Here is a 14,704-nt window from a genome sequence, read left to right as displayed (position 1 = left end):
TGTGTTGCCTATGGGAACATGTTACTATTGCATTTTCATGTAGCTACGATAAACCCATCCCAAGAAACAACTACTAAGGAAAGAAGCATGCTCACCATCTCCTTGTAGCTAGCATAGAAGAAAGGCATGTTGGGCATTCCTGAAATCAAACAAAGAACATTAATACTCACAATATATAATATGAAGGTTTGCTAATTCTACACAAGGGCACATATGGAAATATGAAACACAGGTGCGAGATAGCTTTCCATAAGATTGGAAATAATGCTTATACCTTCTGACTAAAAAATCAGAAAATGTTACTCTTCAGGCGAGTCACAACATACAAAGTAAATTGATGATTGAACTTGTTTTTCCTCTAGCCATTCATTTATTTTGATATGTCGTGGCCAACCTGAGGTGTAGGATTGCCTGATTTAATCCGGAAGATCTAAACAATGTATCTATGATTGCAGGTTTTGCTCAAGCAGGCCGGTATGGTGATGCTATGGAGCTTTTCCGGGAGATGTTGGATGCATGTTTGAAATTTTAAATTCTAATTATATTCTTTGAGAAATTTTACATTGTGGAATAGGAAGGAAGGTTAGGACAATTTGGGGAATGTTTGGAAACATCATCTTCAAGTTCAAGCACCTCTAGAACTGCTGGAGACTCTAGTTCAATGCTGGAGGTTGCAGAGAAGCAATTGGATGAGAAGGAAATTGGTGAATAACCTTTTGTAGGCAAGTGAATCACTTATTCCACACAAGAAAGTCTTGGGTAGGTAGCTGGACTTCTTCCTCAAAGTCACATGTTTTTTAAATATTTGAAGAATCATGCTTGGACTTTTTGGTAGAATTTTATGAACAGGGAAGAGGTTAGTAGCAAATGGGAGAAGAGTGATCTTTTTTATATTGGTCCAAGTCATGTTCATATATAGTGTGGGCTACCTAATGAATGGCCCGGATGTCTGGCATGCATGCCATCCAACGATGGGGATGAGCCTTTGCATGATAGCTCTTATATATACGGCTTGCATTCTATCAAAACATATGGTATGTAATGAGATCATGTAGAAAAGAAACTCTTCAGTGAAGGCAGCCATATCAGTCTCAAACTTTATTTGGTTCAGGAGCCTGATCAAATGCTACATGAACGAACACATGAATCCATAACATTTTCAAAAGACTTCCACTCTAGTTTCACATTAGCCAAAACCTATAACCTTGGTTAGGGTTTGGGCTGAAAGTATGAGTGCGGGAGCCGACGCTTTCGGAGTCCGAACTCATTCTTTTGAAAAATACAAAAATGGGAATATTAGTAAATATGGATTTTCTTGTTAAGAAGAAAATGGAAGGTAAAGAAGAGACATAATTAAAACTTTGTACTGTAAAAAGTAATATTAACCATCTTACTTTCCCCGTTGAATTTGACGTCCAGGAAATGGACCTTTGTAGGATGATGGAATATACGAAGCTGTTGTAGGAAGTAACTTTGTTATTACTAGAGTTGCATTTCGAGACAGCTCTTTAAATGTCTACATAATTGACCGTGGAAGTAATTTTATAGATGTCACTAAGAAATTGAAAGGAAAAGGAGTGGACTTGGACAACAATCGGTTTTTTATTCCTCAGGTGGGTGATGGGCTGATGGCTGAAAAAGTCCTATTTACTTGTGAAAAAAATATTACACCGTCAAAATATATATTCTCTTTTAATTCTTTATCATTGAAATTTCAGGGAAAAGTTGAGCAAATTTCTCTAATGAAGCCAAAGATTTGTATTTTCAGCATTATTGTAATTGTAATTGTAATTGATTGAATGAAGGATTGTAATTGATTGTAATTGAATGAATGAATGATTGTAATGGAATGAATGAATGATTATCCAGGTGGTAATTGAATGAACAAATGATTATATTTTTTTAATGTACAAATTAGCTACGGATATTAACCGTAGCCGATAATCTGACAGTTGTAGCCATTATTAAATTTGGCATATTGTTACTGACTTTTAGCTACAAATAATATCCATAGCTGTTTATGCTGATCGCTATAGTTATAATAGTTACGGATTATATCCATAGTTGTTTTAATCTATAGCTACGGATTAAATCCGTAGCTATAGGTTCTAGACCTATTGTTACGGCACCTATGATTACGGTCGTGCCACGGACTAGCTACGGACTAAAACTGTAGCCATAGGTCTATGGTTACAGATTTTATCCGTAGCCTTTGCACATTTTTCTGGTAGAGTTCAGAACAAGGTTTCTCTTGGTTCGTGACAACTATCGAGGTATTGTCTTGCGAGACATCCACTATTTCTTATATCATGGGATCATTTGAATCTGCAAAGTGTGCCAAGCAATCAACTAAAGAGTTGAAAAATTCAGCTGAGAGTGACTCATTCTCCACATGAAGTTTGTGATGATCAGTCTAAGGAATCCATCGTTTTTGAAAGTGGATGGACGCATGCTCTCTTGCTCTTGCCTTGCATAGACAGATTGAAAATTGATAGGGGAAGCATTGATGTGAACACTCTGTTCATTGAAACTACTCAGTCGAGGTATTGAATCGTCAAACGTGTATAGCTCAGATGGTGGCCTCAACTGGGTGGTTTCAAATTCAAGAGTCGTATCGAGCAACTCGTCCTTCTCCCGAATCATATCATCATTTAATTCAGGGGAGTGGTCCAAACATGTCTCACAGGAGTTAGAAGGCCGGTTGTAAGGAGCTCATCTTTCACTTTTAAATCAGACATGTCAGGTGAGTAGAGTAGTTCATTATGACCGATCACTTCGTGTACTTCTTGATCATTGACCTGGACCATGAAAGTGCCCTGGTTTGTCAATTAGCGTGAGCGTTGAGTCAGCTAGACAGAGGAGCCCCATAGGAAGATTAATCAAGTGACTGTCTCAATAGGATGTGTGCCCAAACTCGCCACAGGTAAATCTTAGCCTCACATCCCATGTCCCAAAACACTAGGTAATTAAAACCCTTAAAAATTGAAAAGAACATCTTAGGTTTTTGGTTAGAAAACTTTTTTAAAACTTTAGGAAAATCTTTAAGTTTTCTAGCTTTGTCGATTTATCGATACATGGTTCGATAAAATCGAACCTTGTTATCGATGTCCTCGAATCTCACTCGATATTATCGGAATGAGGACATAAGATGTCTAGCAACCACAAAAACCTTTGGACAGAATTATCGATGTATCGATAGAGGGTTCGATATCATTGAAATTTGAATCTCGAGTCCATCAAATAGACTCAATAAAATCGACATCAGGTCTGTTGTGTCCAAGTTCTGCTAAGGCAAATCATATAATCTTCAATATATCGAAGAGCTCCTCGATATCTTTGAAATTCAAATATCGATGATATTGGACGCCCTTCGATGATATCGGTCTGGGACACAAATCTATCTAGTAAGTTTTTCAGGTTGTTTTTCTCGGATCGAGGGTCACTCGTTAAAATCGACATTCAAATATCGATCATATCGAAGCATGGTCGATTTCATCGAACATGGACACAAACTGTCCAGCAAGCATATAAGAAAATTCTTTGAAATTATAGATGAATCGACACTTCCCTCGATATCATCGATATTCAAATTCTAATGATATCGAGTGATGCTCGATCATATCATTTACCTGAAAATCTTTAAAGGAAAGTCTCTCACATTTTCAAATGTCAAGGTATCGAACCTCGTGTCGATGAAATCGGAGTTTGAAATCCGATGACATTGACGCATGTATGATTTCCTCGACCAGCTGGCAAAAGGTTTCAAAAGCATTTGATATTTGAGTTCGTGTCATTGAGCAGCTAGTCGATGTTATCGAGAGTATACACTCGATGATATCGACCCTGCTCGATGATATCGAACTCTGTCAAAAATGTCACCGTTTTATATCCGTTGGAACCTTTTGCCTATTTAATGAGAGCTTGCCCTTGGTTGTTTGATAGAGAAAATAGAGAGTGCTTGTGAGTGTTTAACCTTATATCATATACCCTAAGCCTTTTCTCTCATGAAAGTTCATCCTCCAATCCACCCTTATCATTGAAATTCAATAGAGTGGATTGGGGAATGAACTTCCGCATTCAAGGATCCTACAACTACTACCTTAATGGAAAATCATTAAGCTGGGATGCCTCGAATGCACAGATGATTGGAATCACTCTATCTCCCTTATAGGAAAACATTTAATAGAGTAGGATTCTATCATAACCTTGACCCAATCTGTCGCCATGTATTGGTACATCTTCTGAGTTGCGGATCAAGGAAGCTGAAGATTCTTCATCATCAAAGGAGGAGATCTTCATCAATGCCCTAAACGAGACTCATCTACTTATTTATAAGTCATTAGAGTCCAGAGGACCCTTGTGATCATTCCTTCTTAGGATTGGGTCTAAGGTGTTTCTCACCCTTGCAAGTCCTCATAGAAGGCCTCCGGCGGGAGTGTACGTAGGGATGCTTTGTGTTGACCCTTGCTCTGTGGAGAGCATAAACTGGTTGAAGGTGAACCTGTTTAAAACCTCCGGTTAGAGGTGAACCTGTTGTGAAACCTCTGTTAGGTTCCTTGTGTCGATCCTTGGCCAGTGGGGCCTAAAAGTTAGGTGATGTGTGTTGACGCTTGCTCATGGGAGCATAAACAGTGTCATGTAGACATGTCGTGTCAGCCTAAGTATAGGTTGTACTGGTTAGAGGTGAACCTGATTTAAAACCTCCGGTTTGAGGTGAACCTGTTGTGAAACCTCCTTTAGTGAGATCCAGTACACTCAAGGGTTGAGTGTGTCCACCGAAAGTGGAGTAGACAAGTAGTTGAACCACTATAAAAATGATTGTGTTTGAGATTGCTATTGTCTTCCATTACTAATGTGATTTCCTTAAATACTTTCATACTTGATTATCTGAGATCACACCTCACACACATAGTCACATCCATCATAGACTGATTTGCATATTGTTTATCTCTCAAATAGTTTTATGATTGGATCCTCTACGAGGCTTGGAAGCCAGTAGAGTTACTCTGTAGTAATCTTGATGCATGCTTACTTTTAGGATTAGAGTGATAGGATTTTAAATTGTCATAAAGTATTAAAAAGCCCTATTCACCCCCCTCTAGGACATATTGGCATATTCTCACTTCAACTGAAGCAGTCATTACCGCAATTTCATACCATACTTGAGATTGATTCCAGGAAAATTTGGGCTGCACATTCATAATTGTCATCCTAATACTCATCATTGTCTAATTTTGTGCAGCACACACTTAGGATAGGATCACTTTCTTTACATTCTATTCCTAAATTGGGTTGAGGTTCGAATAAACTAACCTCTGCCTCATCATTGAAATCATGTGTGTCATGTGAGTGAAATGTATCACTATTATTATATTTGAAAGACACCTATGTCTCTTGATCATTCATTTGGACAATCATCGAGATCGACTCATCGGGAAATTGAACCATATGCTCATTAATGGAATTCAACTCCTCATTTGTAATTTCAGTTTCTTCCACAAGCGAGTTATGATCACTTTCTTCACATTGTGCTTTTGAATTGGGTTGAAGCTGGTATGAACCAGCCTCTTCCTTGTCATTTAGATGCGACTGACGATCTTGAATGACAGTTTCAATCGCCTCTAATGTTTTTATCATATTTGCGATTACTTGTGTGACATATTCGTTGAATTGTTCTTGAGCACATATGTATTTTTGAATTGACTCCTCTTGGATTATTTCCAGTTGAGTCTCATAAATAGGGAATCCAAAGAAGTAGTCATTAAAATCAATTAGCAGTTCATCTCTCCAATGTTGATGTTTCTACTGGTCATAGTCATACGAGTCATAGGTCGAGAGTTGATACGCGTCATTATTTCAATAATCACGTACTATTTTCTTAACTTGTGGAGTGCAATTATTCTCCCACAGATAATCACCGATGGACTTTTTTATTGGTGGAGCATCATATTTCGATTGGTTGAAGTAATTTTCAGAAAATATTTGAGGCATAAGCTGTTTCCCATCATAATCATCATACATCAAAAAACTTTTCCAAGATTTCCTAGCTATCTCAGCATACACATGTTCCAACTCTTACATGTTGAAACCCTAACTCTAAATCTAATCCTACTAATAAAAGAAAAATCTTACAAGAATAAAAAATCTAGAAATAGAAAGAGAAAGAATTAGAAAGAAGTAACCAGATTGGAAGTTCCTATGTTAGAATCCTGCAAAAGAAAACAAAATAAGTTAGTTTCTAAAATTAAAAATTCTAAAATTAAAAATTAAAAAGATGGGTTAGTTTCTAAGACTAGATAAAGTTTCCAAAAAGGGAAATAACTAACCTAGTTTCTAAAAATCCTCAGAAAAGCCCTAACCTAGAATTAGAAAGTTAGTTTCTAAAAATAAAAGAAATCCTATAATTAGAAAATTTCTAAAACAGAAAACAAACCCTAATCTAAAAATAGAAAATAGAAAAACTCTAATCTTCGACTAATTCCAAAACTAACTATTATCATAAAAACGTAGCCATCAGTCCCCGGCAATGGTGCCGAAAACTTGTTCACACCCCAAGTATAAGGTTGTGATGTAGTAATAATCTCGGTAAGACCGAGGTCGAATCCACTGGGACAGAACCTTGTACGTAATATGAAAATAACTAGAACTTAAAACTAGAAGAAGATGAAATCTAAATCAGAAGAATATGAGGGGAATAATGGTGAAATATTAATCTAAAACTTGTAAATTCAAAGGTACGAAACTAGGGTGCCAAGGATCCACTTGTAGAGATCAGGGAGATCTACGCTTGATTCATGAACTCAACTAGACTTTGTGTCCCATCTTCATCCAGTTGGAAGATATATCGTTAAAAACCAATCTGAACTTCCTTTGATCTAGCTTTCAAGAGATGAGAGGTATGAGAATCAGAATTGATTCCATCACAAAACCATGCCCAGGAGACAAGGTAAATATCAAAATTTAACCAATCCAAAACCAATCTGAGAGAGTTATGAATGTTAGGAAGGGTTTTGTTGTCACACCCCGAACTCGGAAACCGGGCTCACAAAATTTCCGATCGCCGAATCCGGCGCCGACAGCCTCCGTAGAACCCCATTTTCGGATCCCGGCACCCATTCACCAGGTTCCGATCCTGGGATACTACAAGGAGGATTTCAAATCATCAGTCTGATTCATAATGAGCATAACAAAAGCATAACCCACAAACAATAACCACAAGAACACCACCACAAAATCCACTATGATCAAAAACTTTTGAGTACAATGCGATAAAAAAGGAAAATACAATGTAATAAAAGAAACAAAACTCCAGAAGCTCGTCTGCACGGTCCAACTACGGCGAGACTATGGCTGCGACTGCGTCCTGGCGTCACCTGCACGCGTCAATCGTGCATAAGCTTATGGAAAGCTTAGAGGGTGGTGTAAGTGTGTGCGCAATATAAACGTGCTCAAAATGCAAGGTCAGAGTGATGCGGAATCATGGAGATGAGCACATGAATGCAATCAGCCGTACCAAGGCTATGCGGTGCAAGATATGAATGCTATCGGCCATAACACAGCCATGCGATGCGAGATGCAACTCAAGCATGCCAATCCTCATCATGTATCAGTACAGTTCTCATTCTGGATAATCACCGGGGTTCAATACACTCTAAATGGCACTGTCGCTCTCCTAGCCGCACAGTCCAAATGAGCGTAAGAAACCTCACTATCCGCCTGACCAATAGTCTGCCAATACCTATCCGGCACGTCGATAGCGGACCCATTCGCGAGCTGGTCAAACTCAGCCTAGTATTGCCCCCTACCCTCGGGCGAGTAAGGCCACACTCCTTTCCAACCGACCACGACACAGTGGGAGACGCGGCCTCCTGGTATTCGGCCCTCGTGCGCTCATATATCCACTCGGTCTCGACATTGGAGTCATCCTCTGGTACCATCGGGTTTAGGGATTTTCACCCAGGGACGTCTATGGCGCCCGGATGCGAGAACCAAATATTTTCGGTATCAAATCGGCCATCCACGATGTGTCTATAGAGGCTATGGCCCCGATGTCGCTAGGGCATACAAGAACTACAATCACACAAATGCAAGTGCATGAGTCACACTATCACTCATGAACAGTCCTGTATATACCATGCACTTATATGAGGCAACTCCACCTATCAGGGAGCCCATAAATAGTCTATCCAAAGGTATATGCTATGATCGGTCATTCCTCACATCAGGCATACATATGGTGCGAATGATCATGAATCATGCATCTATACTAAACATGCATATAGGGATGGGCTCTGCGTATCACAGAAATGGGCCTAGACGGCCTGCAGAGTATAAGTATGGACCTATCAGTGGCCTTAAGGAGTGTGACAATGCGGACATTTAACCAACATTATCCTTACAATGTGGACGTCAAACCAACATTGTTCCCAAGGCATAGCCCGCCATAAAGTACCATTACATAAACCATAGGAAATCACACATTGCAATGGACTAATATACATCTCATTGGGCCTCGACCCATAGTTCTCAGATACATCAAATGGGCTATCTCATATGGGCCTTATATAAATCAAGTGGGCCGCATTAGTGGGCCTTATGTACATTGCAATGGGCCATAACCCATGGGCCTTTAAATACGTTAAATGGGTCGAATCACATGGGCCTTATGTATATACCAAGGTGGGCCTCAACAATGGCCACAAATACACATCCAGGTGGGCCTCAACAACGGCCATATGGTTGAACAACTTGGATGCAACACATGCATTATGGTGGGGCCCATATAGGCCCACCATCATATATATATATATATATATATATATATATATATATATATATATATATATTATATAATATTAATATATGTAAATATATACAATATTATATATAATAATAATATAATATTATATATATATACACATATATATGTATATATATATATATAGGTATGTATGTATGTATATCCACACACACTCACACAAGTGCACACACACCCACATGCATACACACGTGCACACACGTGCACATTCACGTGCAGCAGGGAGGGGTCCCACCGTCCAGGACGGTGCGGACGAACACATACATCAAGTAGGCCCCACCGTCCGTCTGGACGGTGGGCATGCAACACATGCATCACTGTGGGTCCCATGCGAGGCCCACCATAGTGTTTATCTTCCATCTGATCCGTTCATAAGGTCACACGGGCCAGGGAGGAGGGGAACAACAAATTTCAGCTTGATCTGGAACTTCTGTGGACCCAGAAAGGGTTTCAATGGTAGAGTTCAATTCACACTGTTTCTTGTGATGTGGGCCGCCCGAGCGCTGGATTGGCCTGATTTTTGAGGGGGGTCCATGTCAAATAGTGGCCCACCAAATGGGCGGTGTGGATACAAAATATACATCATGGTGGGGCCCACGGATGGAGCCGTGGGTCCCTGCCTCTTGGCCGCCCGCCCGTGTAAAACGCAGCAGCGTCTGCTGCTGTGTCAGTGGCAGCAGGCGCTGCCCTTATATATTATTTTTTTATTTTTATTTTTTTTTGTTTTGGGGCCCACCGAGATGTGATTCACAATCCAGCCCACACATTATGTGGGTCCCATCTGGCTAACGGTCCAGCTCAAGTTTCAGAACCATCCAAAACTCAGGTAGGCCCCGCCAAACGATTTTATATGTTTTGGCATGTCTTCACATGATTTTAAATGATGTGGCCCACCGGAGTTCCATATACAGCTAAATTTTGGGTGGACGGCGGAACTGTGGGAACCCAACAAATGCACGGTTTGGATGGCCTAAACGCATCAAAGCGGGGCCCACAACTGGGGCCGTGAGCCCAGCCCGACCGTCCGTCCGTCCACGGCTGACGCTGCTGCTGCCTCCCTTGTCCTTTTTTTTTTTTTTGAAAAACAGTTTTTCTATGGATTTTCATAAACGGGGCCCACATCCGCAAGATCCACTCCAGCCACGGGTCCCTATGGCTTGATACAAGCCCATAGAGTCCAATATCGGGTTATTTTTGATATGCAGGAGCATTAGGGAGTAAACCGAAGGTAGGAACACTGTTTCCTATGGTATGGCCCGCCAAGGAAAGGGATCAACTTCATTTTTCGGCTCAACGCCTAAAATGAGATGGGGAACAAAATGAACGGCTTGGATTTGACTTATTCATCAAGGTGGGGCTTGCATGAGGGGCCCACCACTTCTTTCTCTCTCTTTCTCTTTTTTTTTTTTATAAAATAATCACCCATGCCAGTTACTCCTCTGTTGCAACGTCCAGCGTTTACAATCTCTCATCATTGTGGTGGGTCCCACGTAGACATGGCCCACCACTATCTATGCATATACTTATAATATATCTTATATTATATATATATAAAAATACATATTATATTATATTATATATATATATATATATTATATATTATATATATATATATATATATATTATATAAAATATGCTCATATAAATATATACATATACATATATAAAGATGCATTGGGCCCATCCAAACAGTGGATGGTGTGGATCATCACTTGTAATAGGGCGGGCCACACCGTCTGATGTAGATGGACGGGGTAGATATAACACATATTGGTGGGATCCACACCATTACAAAGAAAGAGAGAGAGCTAGAGAGAGATATACGGTGAGATAGAGGAACCCCGCCACTATGGGCCCTCTTGATTAAATCACATACATCCAAATGGGTCCCACCAACAAGTGGGCCCTAAAGTTTAAAATAATGGAAAATCACCCACCTTATCTTCCTTCTCCTTGCTCCCTTGGACTCCTTAGCTCCTTACCTTCACTTTTAATGGAGGATGATGGGGGATTAATGGTGTGGATGAGAGATGGGAGGGTGTAGATGGAAGATGGAAGGTGGGCCACACTTGAGAGGGAGAGGAGGCTTGGACGTTTGAGGCTTGGAGTTGCTTAGAGAGATATGAGAAATGAGAGAGAGAAAGAAGATATGGATGGGTGAGGTGAGGTGATGGAGTGATGGGTTGGGTTGAAAAATTGTAAAGGTGTATGGTTGTTGTTGAAATTTGGAAAAGAGGAGTGGTGAGGTGGAAAGAATGGTGGACTTTTGGAAAAAGAGGGAATGGGTGTAGTACTTTGAGGTATGGTTGCATTTATGGTTAATTAGTGGGACTAATTGTGTAGAGATTCCCTCGAAATCCGCAACGCGCGGTGTTTCTTCGGAATAAACGCTGATCGGCATCTTCTTACCTGGGTATCGGTTCGGTGCGCAAGTCACGGCGTTGGAACCGCGGCGACGACGCGGTCGCTATGATAAAACTTTCAGATCAAGCCGACGTCGGTGTGCGGGACCTGGCCTAGGATCGTGCGCAAACACCGAATACGGTGCGAAGGTTACCGGAATTTGACCGGAAGGACCGCGGAAGCTAATGAAATGGTACGGATTAGGACACGGGTCTTACATTTGTCATCCAATCATGCCCAGGAGATGATGGTGAATAATAAGGCCTCCTAAATTCATAATCTCATAATGAAAAGAACATACTCAAAGATATTGCAGATCTATTATAATTTAGGTCATAATAAACCATTAAAAATTGAAAGTATAACTTATAATCAAACTAGAATCAAAGACAGTTCATCAATATGAATAGAACAATAGGAAACTACCCATCACGCTACGAGTTTCACCTTTTAGCCCTAGTTAAGAAGTTTAGCCAATCACTACCATGATTAAACTATAAATCTTAATAAAAGCATAAAGGAAAATAATTTTAAAAAAAAAGAGGGAAAAAGAACTCTCTAAAGGCATCGTTTTCATGGTCTAGGTCAAACCATTCGTCTAATTCTATTGAACGGTCCAGATCGATCATGTAGATCAAGATCGTGGCCCACAAAACCCATCCGCAGACATCCTGCACAACAGATCTGGGAAGAAGGATTTCCTTCTTCGTTTCTTGTGGGTTAAAAACAGGTTTGACCATTTCCTGGATTGGGTGCAACGTAGGTGTACACCTGTTGCGTAGCTCGCCACATGGAGTGAGGCTCATTATGATGTGTGTAGGAAATCCGCTCCATCCATTCGTTCTGTCACCCTATTTAAGGGGTTGAGACCAAATTTGAAGTATATCTAGATGTCAGGTGGGCCCCAGATTGAAGATTTATGGGCTGATTTGTCCGTCAGGCCACTTCCACAAGGATCCAATGGCTAAAATTTGACGTGTAGGGTTAATTTATGGTCCTCAGGCTAGATATAAAGTTTCGATCAGAACGGATGGTTGGAACACTATGATCTCGCATTCTAGACAATTTTCGAGCCCGTTTAATGTGAGTAATGTGATTTTCTCGGATCTCTGGCATGTAAATTCTTCGATCTTGGTCCCCTGGGGTCCGTCCCTTGCCTGGTGATTTCTAAGAGTTAAATTCATGCTTTTAGTACCTTTTTCAGTCCAAGCTCCTAAATACACCTTGTATCACAAACACGATTAAAATAGGCTGTTAAACAGTATCATGTTCGTAAATTCAGGTAATAACTGAGGTCTAATATGCAATATTTGACCCTCAACATTTATATAGTGTTACAATCGAAATAGAAAACAAATCACGCAATTACAAAAAACTGTACATGTCGTTGATCTCATCATTGATCGAGCTATCCTCAATTGATCGATCTACACATGTTTGATCGCTCGAACACGCTCAAAAGTGTTCATAAAGTTAATTGGGTTTTTTTTTTGAATTTTGTTGATCAACTGACCCAATAATTTAATCGATCAAGACTATTTAGAGAATAACCAGTATAATTCAAGGTGCTCTTAATTGATCAACCAAGATGGTTGCCTATTCTATGTACAAATTGAAGACATCTCACAACAATGTCTTCACATGAGAATGAAGCATTGGATACACATCATCCACCCAAGGTATGGAAGTAATTAGAGGTGGCGATTAGCCATGCAGCCTGGCTCGACCTCGGCAATTTGGCCTTGTAGAGTCAAGCCTTGGATTCCTAAACTTAGCCCAAGAGTCAAGCCTAGGATCAGGTCCATGCTCGAGCCAAGATCAAAGATGACAACACAATTGGTTGGTTCAATTCAATCATTAAGTGGGCCACCATTATAATGGAAGTTTTATGTTTTTTTCCCCCTCAAAAGAGCCAGGCTTGGCTCACTGGTCCCTTTGGGTTGGGCTTGGGTAAGATGCATTGGGTTCAGTCTCAAGCTTGGGATATACAAACACCAACCCGATAAAACTTGGATCGGGCTTGGGTTGCCCGACCCAACCTGAACCCGATTGATATATAATTGTGTGTGGATCGTCTGCGTTGAAGGCATGGGAAATTCTAGTGTCATCGGGTCTTATTAGTCCACGTTATTTCCGATGACTCAAGGTAACAAGATACGCCCGATTTCTCTCTCCCAAATAGATCGCGTGGTACACAACATGACTTGTTTATTTAGAAAAAATGAAGTTCTTTACGATAAATAATTACATATATAATTAATAAAATCATATGTATAAAAAATAAAACATGTATTGAAATATAATAAACAATGTAATAACAAAAATATTAGCATGTAACCACTTGACTAACCCGACCGAGCCCGCTTGGGTTGGGCTTGGGTTGAGAATTCCCAACCCAAGGTTGGGTTGGGTTGGGGTTGAGGCATAGGAACCTTAGGTTGGGCTAGGGTTGAGCACCAACCCAACCTAACCCGCCTGACCTCCAGCCCTAGTGTATGCTAGCCCATTAGCTGGGCCTGCATCCGTTCCAGCCCAGACCATTAGAAATTGCAAGGACAACTTTGTAATATATGCAATATTAAAAAATAATAATAAAAAAAAATAAATAAATCCATTTACTCATGCTCAAACCTGCACCACATATCTCTCTCTCTCTCTCTCTCTCTCTCTCTCTCTCTCTCCACCACATTCATTGGTGGGCCCCACCCATTAGCCCAAATATTGATTCAGACCATTTATCAAGTGGCTGCAGCAAATCTACAATGAATGGATGGTCAGAACAAAAAGTAGCCAACCACGGAAATCAAATGCTCATGTGTGTTCACCTGATTTTATTTTATTTTAATTTTCTTTTCCAAAAAACCCGATGAGAGCATTTCATTAATATTGCAAATTTACAGCCTAAGCCTGTCGGGTGGGAAACAGGGCAAAAACCTGCCCCACCTATCATATCCTATACAGAGGATGGAAATCGACATTCTTTAATAGAGCATAAACCAGTTCTATCCAGCAGATAGCTGCCCTTAACCAGACGAGGCAGAGAAGATGCCTCACTGAAGTACTTATCAGATTACATCTTACTGCCATCCTTCGCCAAATCATTCGCCGGACCGTTTGCTTCTCTAAGGATGTGAGAGATCCTGAAGGATCCTATGCGGCTAAGCTTCCAAATTCTAGAGATCCAATAAAACCATTTCCAGCCAGTTGGGGACTTCCCGCTGATGCAGTCCACCGCCCATTTAGAGTCCGATTCAATGAGAACTCTATCTAAACTGAGCGTCACACAGAAAAACATGCCGTCGTAGATAGCCCGTAATTTAGCCCAGTTATTGGAAGCTTCCCCGAAGCCACTGATGAAAGCAAAAATGAACTTCCCTATGTGGTCCCTGCAAATACACCCCACCCCCAGCCAACCCTAGGTTCGAAAGAGAGGAGCCATCAACATTTATCCCGCTGGGGGTCTGGACCATTTAACAATAAAGA

Source organism: Magnolia sinica, chromosome 13 (genome assembly GCF_029962835.1).
Source record: "Magnolia sinica isolate HGM2019 chromosome 13, MsV1, whole genome shotgun sequence".
Lineage (NCBI taxonomy): Eukaryota > Viridiplantae > Streptophyta > Magnoliopsida > Magnoliales > Magnoliaceae > Magnolia > Magnolia sinica.
Note: the sequence above shows the minus strand (reverse complement) of the source record.